Here is a 13,065-nt window from a genome sequence, read left to right as displayed (position 1 = left end):
AAGAGAAACATTATGTTGGTTGCCAACATTTGTAACACGGAAAGGCACGTTCCAAGAATTTTACTTCGGAGGGTGGTTGCAAATGACCGATCAAATATTGTAATAATGGATAATTCTACGAATTCAAGCGAAATGAAAAGTCTACCAAAACCCTTCTTGGAATTAGAAGAGATTATTTCACTGAAAACCCCAAAAAGAATAAGTGGGTGGAATTCGCAAAATAAAATATGAGTTAAAGAGGAGTGAACGCCTTCAGAAAAATCTGAATTTTTAAATCAAAGATGGCGAATTTCGGTTACCACAAAATGTTGAGGGACATCATCAATGTGGATGTCATTTAAAGGAGGTGGTCATTTGAAAGGGATTTTATATCTTAAAGTTATTTAAATAATTTAAATAACTATATGATTCTTCGCGATCATGGCGTACACTCTCGGCTACCGACGCTATGATTTCTTCACTGGATGTGGTCGATTTGGTCGCTTATCATCCAATAGCGTGAACTACGACTCTAACTTTTCGATTATATGGCGAATAGTGAACTCAGTTTGTCAATTACGTTAACCTCAACCCTCAAGGTCCAATAAAATTAAATTATATGAAATGAATGAAACAGCAAGAGACAGCGAGTACGTGATGATTGTTTTGGTTTGACTTCTACCGCACGAGGCGTCACAATACCCGCAATTTTAAGAAGCATGATGAATAAAAGCATTATTTTCATAGGAAATAAATTATACGTAAATTAGTTTTTGCAAATATACTCAGGTTTTTTACGCGAATTTTGAAATTTACGCGGTTTTGATTTACGCAGTCTGTTTCAGCACCTTGTCAGAGCTGGTGTCACTAACGTTTGGCCGATGAGGCGCGTACCATTACGCCAATAGGTCAGCAGCATAAACGTCAGTCGTAGAGAGGAAGAAACCAGATTGAAGTTTTATCATATTGAACTGTGAGTGAATTATTAGAAAACTATCGATACTTTATTGTGCCAAGTTACCTTTTCGGAGATAGCAGACAAAATACGTTGCAGTGCAGGTAAAAATTAAAACAAAACACGAATTAAAATCTTACATGAAGAAAACTGGAATTCACAATTAAATTTCTTGTAATTTAGATTCCGACATTTTCTAAACGTCGTTCAGGTTTCATGCTATTGATCTAACATGAGTAAAATACTTAAAATTACAATTAAAATCAATTAAAACTAAATGGCTTAAAATTAGGTGTTTAGTATGGTCACAGTATCACAGATCTGATTGTATTGAGGATAAAATCACAGCAGGAAGGAGTAAAAAACTAAATGTAAGATTTCCATTGCTAAAACTTAAGATTATTTGTAACACTTTAAAATAAATTTCCAGTTTGATCTGTTACACCATAAAGCAGAATTACAAAAGAGTTTTTACCGGCGCTTCCGAACACAGTCTGCTCGAGAGCAATTCCCTCGGACGCCTCAACGTCGAATTTTGTCACAGCTGGTACCTTTGTAACGAGGAAATGTCAGTTCTCGTAACAGACAAACTGGAGGTAACAAGAACTGCGAATAAAAGATACTAGTGCACATATTTGCTGGTGAATTGTATCACGACGCTAAGAAGACTCCGATTCACTACTATAAGATTAAACAATTAGCCAAGAAATCACGAAAACATTATTCGAACGCTTCTACTAAAATATTTTCCGACTGTATGGAACTGAAAGAGAGGTTTCCTCTATGGTCTCTTATCGACCTCTTCCCAAAAGCGATCAACACCAAAATTTATCCTATTCTTATCCATCTTATTCTTAGAAACTTGCTTCTGTCGTTGTCAATAGTTTGACGCGAAGTTAAGAATCCGCCAACATCAGTTTCATCCTGGCGACGTGGTGCCAACCCACACCTGAGTCCAACTACTTAATCCTGGCATCTGACCCGGCATTGATTGGAGAGATCATCTCAAGTTTCATCTTAATGTTGGAGATTTGAAAACGACCTGGATGTCTGGCCTCCATAGGGATCTTATCGATCCCAGTGGATAACATTGCAAGCGTGGTAGTCGAAGTCTATTTTTGAAGTGAGCCGAAGTATTTATTAAAAGTTTAAAAGAATACATTTTCGGGATAGTACTACTAACAGTCCACTGTAAAATAGTGATCAAGCCATCGAAGGATACAATCGCTGCAAGGACGGGCCATCCGCAGCCAGCTTCTTCAAAAGTGTATTCACTGTAGGGAGAAAAGTTATTAAAAGACTTTTAAGGGGATCAGAAAAGTTGAAAGATGTAAATATCATGTCCACGATGTTAAAGCCTTTGATGACTCTGGCACTAAATTGAGTCTCTGACGGGGTTGAGGAACTTGGGGTTTATGGTGTCCCTGAAAGCGGTGGGAACTCCTTGTTTGATCTCAAATTTCCAAGACCAGGAGCTATTGGCTTCGGTTTTGTGACGGTGCTTCCTCGATCTGTTATATTTGGTGGCTCCTCAAGGGAAACCTTTTTGAGTCTGAGGTAAGGAAATATTCTTCCTCCTCCTATAGGCACAGCACCAGATGCACCTTTTGGGGATCTCCAAAATCACACTCATCCTGAACCTGAATCAAGAGAACGTAAGAGTTTATCATTGTTGGTGGCGTAGCTCTGTTCAGTATTTCTGCGAAAGAGTGATTAGAGCGCTTCCGTTTTTCCTCGCACTATTCGTTCGCGAGACATGTCGAGAGCTCATGCAAACTCCCCTCACCATAGGAGCATTTCTCAGCGTCCCCGCTGCAAAATTCATCCCCATGATTCCCTCTGCACTTGCCACACTAGGCCTTATTGCTTCAATCGGTAGCTGTGTGGCCCAATTGCTTGCATTTAGTGCAGTTCATGACCTGCGGTACAAGAAGGCGAATCTGCAGCCAATCCTTGTCGAAGAGGACGTAATTTGACAAAGCAGACCACTCAACGGATGGCGCTGTATGTATCATTCTTGGTAGACTTTGTGAAATCAGTTGACGCTAGGTGTTTAACGGAAACAGATTGCCATCTAGTCATACATTGATAAAGAATGGGTGACCACATTTTTGCTTTACTGTCCCCTGACTCGTCTTCCAATTTCTCATATTTCCCGTAAATTATATCTCTTCCTTTGAGCTCGTAACATTTTCACTTTCCGACTACCTGTTGAAAATCATAGGGGGAACTGGGCCAATTCGGACCTAGTGAGGGTTTATGAGCTACACGGAAAAAATCCGTTCATAAATTCATGAACAAAAGTTCACGATTTCGTGAACTGAACGATTTACGAAAACCGTGACCAAGTTCCTGAAATTATGAATAATAAGCCTCGTATTCATGAAGCTATTTGTGTTTTCTAAAAACCAGTTCGTCCCGGCGTTACATTACAATGTTTGGTTGGGTTACTGTTGTTGTTTTCTGGACATGTTTAGCTTTTGTCGTGATTCTTGTTCATGATTTGGGAATACACAGTCGACAATCAAACGTTGTTCATGATTTCAAGAGCTTATTCGCGATTCTTGTGATTTCTCATGACGTTGGCGGGATTAAAGTTCATGATTTCAAGATCTCAGTCGCGATGTTCGATATTTCTATTCAAGTTATCCTGATATTTTAGTCATGATTACAGTAATTCATGTTCATGATTTCAGGATGTTTGTCACGATTTTAAATATTTTTGTCACGAGGTTTGTGATTTGTGTTCATGATTTCAGGATCCGCGATTTTTGTAGCTTCTGTTCATGTTATCGTGATATTTCAGTCATGAATAGAGCAATTCTTGTTAATGATTTCAGGATCTTTGTCACTATTTTCGTAATTTCTGTTCATGTTATCATGATATTTTATATTAGAGCTTACTTTCAAAGAGTAATGTAACTAATGTTCATGACATCAGCAGTTTTATCATGGTATTCGTAAATTCTCTTCGCCTTAACGTGATCTATTACTTTTTGGCTACTAATGGTTTTATTACTCAGAATAACGTGACAATATGAACTGGATCAATAAAATAAGACTCATTCGCTATATCTGGTTCTGTGAACTATATCACGTACACTATTTTGGGTTCTCAGTGTAGTTTTCGTTTTCTGTCCGGACATCACAATAAAAATAAATAACGATGTTCGAGGTTCTAATAGCTGTTTTATATCTACTGCTCGTATCTATTACTGGTCGCTAGCATACCTATTACTGGGTATTTCATAAAAAAATGCATGGAACAAAAATAATTCCACGAATAATACTCCAACTTTTGTGATAGAGTTGTGTGTGTGTGTGTGTTAACCATCCTAACTCCCACTAGCTGGTAGTGATTTACAGAAAAAAGATGTTTGCATGTATTTTAACATATCCATGCAAATAACTTGGTTCAAGGATTTAGGTAGGTGTTAGCTCAATTGACTTTCCGATGACCCATTTCGTGTACAGCGCCAGACATGTTCCGAGGTCATCGTTCCATCAACCAGCCCCGCCTTACTGTAATGTTTGTATCAAATGGATTATAACATTACAATAAGACTTTCGATTCCTTACATGAGGTGAGAAATCGACGCGTATTTAGTGTATTTATTTGATTTTTGTATTTATAAATTAGAATGTCTGTAGAAAAATATACCAGTTTTTCTATTTCCTTCCTCATCTTCTACTTACGCGAGTGACTGATATTTGCTTATCCATTTTTCGTCCCATTCCAAACCTCCAGATATCCTCAAAATCTCCAGCTTCTTTCTCACGCATCAAACAGCCCGAGCAATCCTTTCTCTTTCTCACGTTTGCAAGTACAGCGCAATTTATCAACAACAGTATGCATGCAGCAGATACAGAAGACTCCACTGGCCACGCACGTGGTCCTGAGGTTTGGAAAATGTCGGAAGAAAAACTGACCTGCAGGTTTCCGAATGTGGAACTGAGAAATTGGTGCGACACCTATCGGGCGATAGCTACAGGTGACGCGCTGATAATTTGGAATCGCCACTTTTTTCACCAAGTGACGCCGAAAAATTTTCACTTTTTGAGAAAGATTTATCACTGGGAAAAAACACTTTTTTGAGTTTTTGATCTCCACTATTATTATTTACGTTGTTAAAACACTTTTTTCTTCCCCGCATCGGAAATAGACGGCCCATATTGCGGGGGAAGCACTTTTGACACTAATGCTGTGTGGCTTTGAATCACTTTACGCCGGGATAAAACTCCAAAAAAAATCACTGAATTCCACTTCCGATTTACGAAAACTGTTCACCGAGTCGTTCTTAGTATTTAAAAACACTTTTGTTTGATAATCCATACCGAAAAACTACGATTTTGGACCGACTAGCGAGGAGCTCCAAAACAATCGACCGATCGCGGCTAAGGTACACACACCATTCACTCCAACTTTTGTGATAGAGTTCACGTAAAAATTTGCACGTCGCATGAAATTGTAAATGATTAGGGATATCTTCTAAATATCACAAGCGCGCCAATAGATACACACTTTCCACTCAAACGGTTTTTCGCAATCGCGTGTCAGATCGTATATACGGCAAAAGGTCCGAATTGAACCAATCCATATTCTATTATTCACACATCGATTAATCAAAGACAGTTGATAATTTCGCTCAAAACAAAATATTAAATAAAAAACCTGTTTTAATCCACCTAGCGGTGCAATTGTGCCTTTCTCATTTCTCTAAACTATGGCACGGAGGCTTTTTATGTTCAACATAATTGTGGAAATGTCCATTACATTCTTAGTACACTTTGCACTTATACACAATGGCATGCCAGCCACGAACTTGACGAGCTACGTGTCGACGGTGAAACACTTGAAACAAAAAAATATCATACTCCATTAGCCTAATCAGCATTAGATCAATGTTATCTGCTTGCTAACTCATTTTGTCATGCGGGGATGAGTATGTGAGGAGGGCGAAAGTCCCATGAACGAACGACTCCCCAGCATAAATTGGTATGCTTTGTAATATAGTGTGGTTTAAAGATGATGGGGTTGAAAGGGAGGGGTATGAGGTGGTGGTCTGAGGGGTGATTTAAGGAGATTTTTAAAGGAGGGGAGTGAACAGTAGAGGGGGGGGGTGTAACCCTTCTCCGTAAACCATCAACTACGCCCCTGTTAAAATCCAGAAACCTTATGCGAGTCGAAAAAAAAATTTGGCCGGGATTAGGTTGACGTTTTTCAAAGTGATTGCATAACCTTTCTATATGAGAAAGGCAAAAATGTGCAAAATCCAAAAAAGTGAATCTTCGTCAAATTTTTATCGTGTTTGCATCAAATCTCGACGTTTTATGCACCTTGAATACATTTAGCATCAAAAATAAAAATTCTATTTTTAATTTTTCCTATAGTTTTTATGAGAAATTTCTGTGTGGCCGCACTCTGAAACCCGTAATTCCGGAACCAGAATTCCGATCGATTCAAAATTCAATAGCAGCCGATGGGAAGGTTGCACCTTTTATTTGAGACTAAGTTTGGGCAAATCGGTCCAGCCATCTCTGAGAAAAATGAGTGACATTACGCACATACATACACACACATGACACATACGCACATACATACACACACACATACACACACACATACACACACATACACACACACATACATACACACATACACACACATACAGACTTTTTCCGATCTCGTCGAACTGAGTCGAATGGGATATGACACTCGGCCCTCCGGGCCGGGATTAGGTTGACGTTTTTCAGAGTGATTGCATAACCTTTCTATATGAGAAAGGCAAAAACAGTGTCCGGCAGATCCAAATCACGATAATGCACTTGATTTAATTAATTGTTGTTGCCAACAAAAATCTTGTTTTCGGCTTACACATTTTTCAAAAAAAAAGCGCTTCGAAACAACATTCGCCCTTAGCGCAAGCACACGGAAACTGAGATTCGCAAAATTTCGTGAGAATAGAACAGAGCTAAATGACAGCCTTGAAAATGATATTTACGCTTTTCATAGTATTACCCTAATTGAGAAACAGCTAGGGGTCTGAATTGGCCAGCGATCCGAATTAGCCCACTTCCCACTATAAACTGGGGAAACATAATTTTAAATCCGGACATAGAACAATTTTTAACTAAGAAGAACAACCGCTAAAACTGCCGCTGGGAGAGTTAGCATTAGTATTAAAATTTTTAGTTTGCCAAAGTTATGAATCTAGAAATAAACCACTTCCGAACGTATCCTTAGTTCGTTGCTCGACTCGAAATTATTTTCCGCAATCTATCGAACGCATACCAATTATTCGGTTCTAAACAAAACTGTTCGGAATAATAAACCAAAAAACTCTACTGGGAATGTGATTGTTTCCGTTTCAATCCCACGTTGAAACTCCCATGTAAAATACTACGCTGCTGAATATTTCCTAAGCAATTCGATCGATATAAAATAATAATACAAATCTGCGCTAAAAACCGATCAGTGCTGTTGCTTGGTCAGATGGCATTACACTACCAAGATGACTACCAAGAATTGCTATAGATTATCTCGCTACTTTTGGCCTAGCATAACCCTGTCTTCTCGTACAGTTAAACCTCTAACTTCTGCCTTTCTGTAGGCGCTAATCCAGCTGTGTCCGCCCGTGCTTTAGAAATGACTACAGAACCATGTTGTCAGATGCCTTAGTGATAATAAAAACGTATCACATACAGTGATGGACACAGAATTAGTACACTCATATCCTCAACGCTTATAGAACGGATAACGTAATAAAATCAAATATAATGAATTAATTCTTTCGAAACATGTAGTGTACTGCTAGTGTACATGCAAATAAATCATATGGCATGGTATTGGGCGAAATCTGTAATTATATGAACGAAGTTAACAAGGAAGTTAAATGTGGCCTGGACACAGAATTAGCATATTTAAAAATTGCCGTTAATTGTGATCTAGATCAAGACTAATCGTTCTAGCTGTTTAGTATTTAATCGGGAAACATTTTTGCTTGAAAACAGTCTCTAGACAACGGAGGACGCTTTGAACTTCAAACCATGATCATTCAGATTCTATGAAATCCAGAGATCATTCAGATTTCTTGGATTTCTTCGTGTTTTTCACTTCGTTCCACAGATTTGCTATTAGATTTAAGTCTGGGCTGTGTGCAGGTCATGAAAGAACATTAACCATCTGATCAGAAAGCCAATGTTTAACGAGCCGAGATGTATGCTTAAGGTCATTATCATGCATAAATATTCCCCACATAGACCGGTAGATGACTCCATATGATCCTACAATATTTGCTTGTACTGATGCTGATCCATTCTGCCATAAATGTTCACGATTGGCCCCATACTATGTCATGATAAGGCATGCTCAATATAACCGCCATCGTGTTGTACTGATTTTATAGTACCTATATAGAGGATTATGATGTTTCTTTGCTGGAAATTAAACGTAACATTTACTGTCCGTCCCAAATCGATTAAATTTCGACTCATCGCCTCAAAAAACATTTCTCCATAAAGTTGGAGACTTATTTCCATCCAACATAGCAAAGTTTATTCTAGGTGTCGAATAGTTTTTAGAAATAAGTGGTTTATGTTGTGCAATAAGGGAGATCCAACGCTCTTCAGACGTCATATTCGTATGCTTTTGCTGCTCACTGACATGCAATAATCTCGTACAATGATGTTTTTGATTTCAGTCGAAGAAAGCAATGGATTTTTGTTGGTTCCATGGTGATACGATAATCTTCAGTAAATGTCGTTTATCGTGGGGAGGGATTATATTTTAGAAAATTGGTTGTAATCTGTTGCTCAAAATGATTTATTGCATTATGTAACCGCTTCCTGGAACGTCCGACATATTACGACATTTCTTTGACACTATTTTCGTCAATTTTCACGTGAAAAATTCATTTTCTGGGCTCATCGGTGTATGACGTGCTTTAACCCACCGATAAAAGATATTCGGATAATGTTCAGAAATAAAATATTCATAAGCTTACTTTTTGCGAATACACAAGGTTTGTTTTGTATTTTTAGTTTATTCGGAAAATAGACACAAAAACTTCCTCAGAATAACAGCTACAACCAGAATATAGCAGAACTGACTAATTCAACTACAAGAAGGATCGGTAGATTGCACGCATACAAGGTGTTTGAAACTGTGAAGTAACTATAACCCGCTCCACACGCGCTGGAAGAGAAATATATGCAAATGTGCTAATTCTCTGTCCATCACTGTATATCCAAAATATGAAAGGCAATAGGCTCATTACCCTCGGGTGGGGTGGTTTTGGATTGAATTCAATAGTACAGGGTGCGAAGTATGTGTGATGCTTGAGTTTACCTTTTAAAAAAATAATGTATGTAGTTTTATGCTTGTGTGTGCGTTGGTTTGCAGCTAAGTAGGGTAATGAGCCTATTAGTATACACGTTTCACATTTCGGATATACGTGATGCGTTTTTATCACCAAGGCATCTGAGAAACATGCTTCTGTAGGGATTTCCAAAGCAAGGGCAGACTCAACTGGATTTGCAACTACAGAAAGGTGAGAGTAAGTTGGAGTCTTTGCTGGGCGAGGGGACTGAGTTATCTTAGACCAGCTTTACGTGTGATTGGTGTTCAAAAAGTTACGAAGCTAACCTATAGAGATTCTTGGTAGTTAACCAAAAAAATAATGCCATCTGACCAAGAGAAAGCGCTGCTTAATTTTTATTTTTAAATTTTAAGCATAAATATTTCATATCAAATAAATTCCTTAGAGTATATTCAACACCGTAGGATTTCTTATATGAGTTTCAAAATAGAATTGAAACGGGAAAAGTCACATCCCTAGCAAAGAGTTTTGATTTAGTATTTCAAACAGTTTTGTTTGGAACCTAAAATATGTGCAAGAGTATCATGAAAAATATCCATTACCTTTCCGCATGTTTTGTTTTTGCCGGATTTTTCATCTTGTCATTACGGAAAAAGACGAGAAGTTGTATGCCGTGAACAACGTCCAGGTGGTGATGAACCCTCCGAAAACACCAGAGCTCTACCCAATAAAAAAAAAAACATTGAGCAATCGTCATGCGGAACCTCATGAAGTCGCAAAATACAATACAGTAAAACTATCTTTGTGAATTAACCTCCCGAAATTGGTTGAAAATTTGAATACTTTCTCTTTGGGTTTGCGGTCAATACACTAAAATATTATATTTTACCAGACTTCCCATGAACATCGACAACTTTGACCTCAAACTCGTTCAACCTCAAACTGCTTCGATGTACAGGTTCGCCTTGAACATCGAACCTAAGCGAACGATATACAAACTCTAGTTGAAACATCCGTGTACGTACACGAGAATGATTCGCACACGGCAAAAAGAGTCAACGCCAGTGATGATGAGAGTGAGAAAGAGAAAACTGGTGCTACGAACCTATGTGTACGCACACCGTGTACGTACATGGGGTTCGGTTGTGCAGGCGAACATGTGCATGTGTTTTGGTACGAAATAGCGTGTTTGAGTTCGTACACGAAGCGTGGGTTTAATATGAGCACAGAAACAGAGCGCACATTCTGTACGATGTTCATTTGGGAAAACAGTAATTTATCTTGCTATTATATAAAAAAACGTTACAATTTTTCGCATCTATCGAGTTGTGAAAAAATTTCAACAGATGAGCTTTTGGGCCAACATAGGGTTATAAACCTGTTATAATAACTTTTTAAAAATTCTTCAAATCCGCGAAACAATACTCTTTTGTTTATATTTTATGTTATTAGAGTTTTTTACTCGGGATTCTTTTCCGACCCTTTTTATTCAAAATTATATCATTTTCGGATTTTTCAGACCATTTTACAGTTATGTGATGTATTTAGATCCGTTGTTTCGTCGATTAATCAAATCTAAATACTTGATAAATTGAACTTTATAATTTCAACTTTCCCATATTTCCTATAATAGAAATGCTACTTTGAACAAATACAAAATCCCTAAAAACAGATAACATCCTGCTGCTTCCAAACAGTTTCCTGCTGTATACAAAACAGAACATGAAATGATTTTGCGGAAAATATAATTTTCTACTAAAATGTGAACCACTGATTTTATGTGTTTCTAAAGGGAGAGTCTTTCGATTGTGTTTAAATTCGTAATTTTCAACGCAGCTAAAAACAAAAACAAATTTAATTGAGATAAAATTGTTCAAAGATTCCATATAACAGTAATAGAATTCAAAATGAACAATAATTTACATAGGAACCCGGAGCAAAAATATATTTCGAAGAAAATTAAATTGAAGGATTGTTTTACGAATTTCAAGATACCTAATTACCAACGCGAAACTGACTAAATGATGTCTTCGAAGGTTTTCTTAATATAACAAGCCCGTTCCTATGACGGTGTGTGATCATCGATTAAACCTCCCAAAAGGGAGATATCCGTTTTCAACTACAAATTTAAAAATTACCCTAAAAATTTATCTTCAAAATGTTTTAAAAAACAAATGTTCTAGACCCCCCGATAGAACATTTCAAAGTTATGCTCATATGAAAGAGGAGCATCTAAGCTTTCGATTAGTGAGTAGTTTAGCGATACTGATTTTTTTGGTCTAAATATTTTCTACCAGAGACACCGTGAGTTCGTAAATAGCGAATACGGTAACAAGCAATACTGCTAATAAGAAATCCGTGCAGTAGGTGAATGAAATGTATCCTGTTTACTTTCCTCGTACAAGTTCATCCCTTCTTAAAGTTATTTAACAGTTAGTATTGGAACTATTAAAACTAGTTTGCAAAATCGTTCAGTTTAAACTTCAGTGTACCAACCAAACAGCCGTACCGCTTTATTTCCAATTCATCGAAAAATGAACCGTAGTATAGAAAAGAGAGAGCGGTGCGACGCACGTAATCAAATTTGACCACAATTTGCCATAACGATTACGCTAAATCGGGGTAATTCAATTTCCAGCCGTATTTGGCGCTATACGCTGCTGGCACGTATAATCAATGCAATGTGCGTTTGTTTTCCATTCTGGCTGGCCCCCTTGGGCTGTGGGATCTGATTTTGGAAAGTGGCCGGCTGTTTGGAATTTTTCACCTGTTAGAGAGTAATTATTAGGAGTTCCCCTGAGTTTGGCAACGTAATTAAATGCTGCTAAATTGGATTTCGTTTCGATCATTGTGTGATTGAGTTGGCTAACCTGCTGGATTATGATTGGAACGGAGCTGATTTGAAGTAATAGTTGTAATCGTTTGGAATACGAAAAAGAGGCCCTGTGTCTGGTTACAATCTGAAAATATTTAAAACTAATTTATGTAAAGTATTTGATCACACCATGGAAAGCTGAATGAATTATATTTCCATGTTATTTATTAAATAGTCAAAGAGTAATAAAAACTAGTTCTTGCCTTTCCCAATTATTCCAATGCATCGCTCCTTATTGAATTTACATAAAGGGACAGTTCTCCGGGTGTCCCGTCGGTGGACTATCATGTAGGGTTTCTTTGATCTTCTTCTCCACAGAGGACTCCGACTACAGGGTTTCTCCATATCCTCTCGTTCTGCTGCTACCACAGAAGGCAACACTATATGTACATTACGAAAAACTTGTTTAAATAGTTCAAAAAACAAATTTTAAAGCGAAACGAAAAACAAATTTTAACTTACCACAAATCTCACCACCTGAATTCACTCTTTCAACAACCTCAGCGCCTGCTGTGATTAACTTCAATCGGTTCAGTTTTATTTCCAGCCCCGGTGTTTATCACGATTCAAATCCATTGGTTCATTTTACGAAAAAAAAAAATCAGTAAGCTTCTGTCAGCTTTCGATAAAATTCAATAAAGGATACAAATACGCTTCCGAAACCGACAAATTACTCGGAAAGCAAAACAAGTCCGCTATATTTAACCGGAAAACGGCCAATTATTATTGACATCGAACGCAAACAGCTGGCAGGAACAAAAAGGTTTGATAAAATTTCTGGCTTGTTTTCGAAGCATAAATCGATTTTTCCAATCTGTTTACTACACCCGAGTGGCCGGATTATTGCGGCATTATCAGCGTAAAATGCAATAAAGGTATGATTTTGATACGTTCCGACTGTCAAATTAGTAGAAATATATCCGACCCGGATCAATTGT

Source organism: Topomyia yanbarensis, chromosome 2 (genome assembly GCF_030247195.1).
Source record: "Topomyia yanbarensis strain Yona2022 chromosome 2, ASM3024719v1, whole genome shotgun sequence".
NCBI lineage: Eukaryota > Metazoa > Arthropoda > Insecta > Diptera > Culicidae > Topomyia > Topomyia yanbarensis.
The sequence above is the reverse complement of the archived record's forward strand: the minus strand, read 5'-3'. Positions refer to the sequence as shown.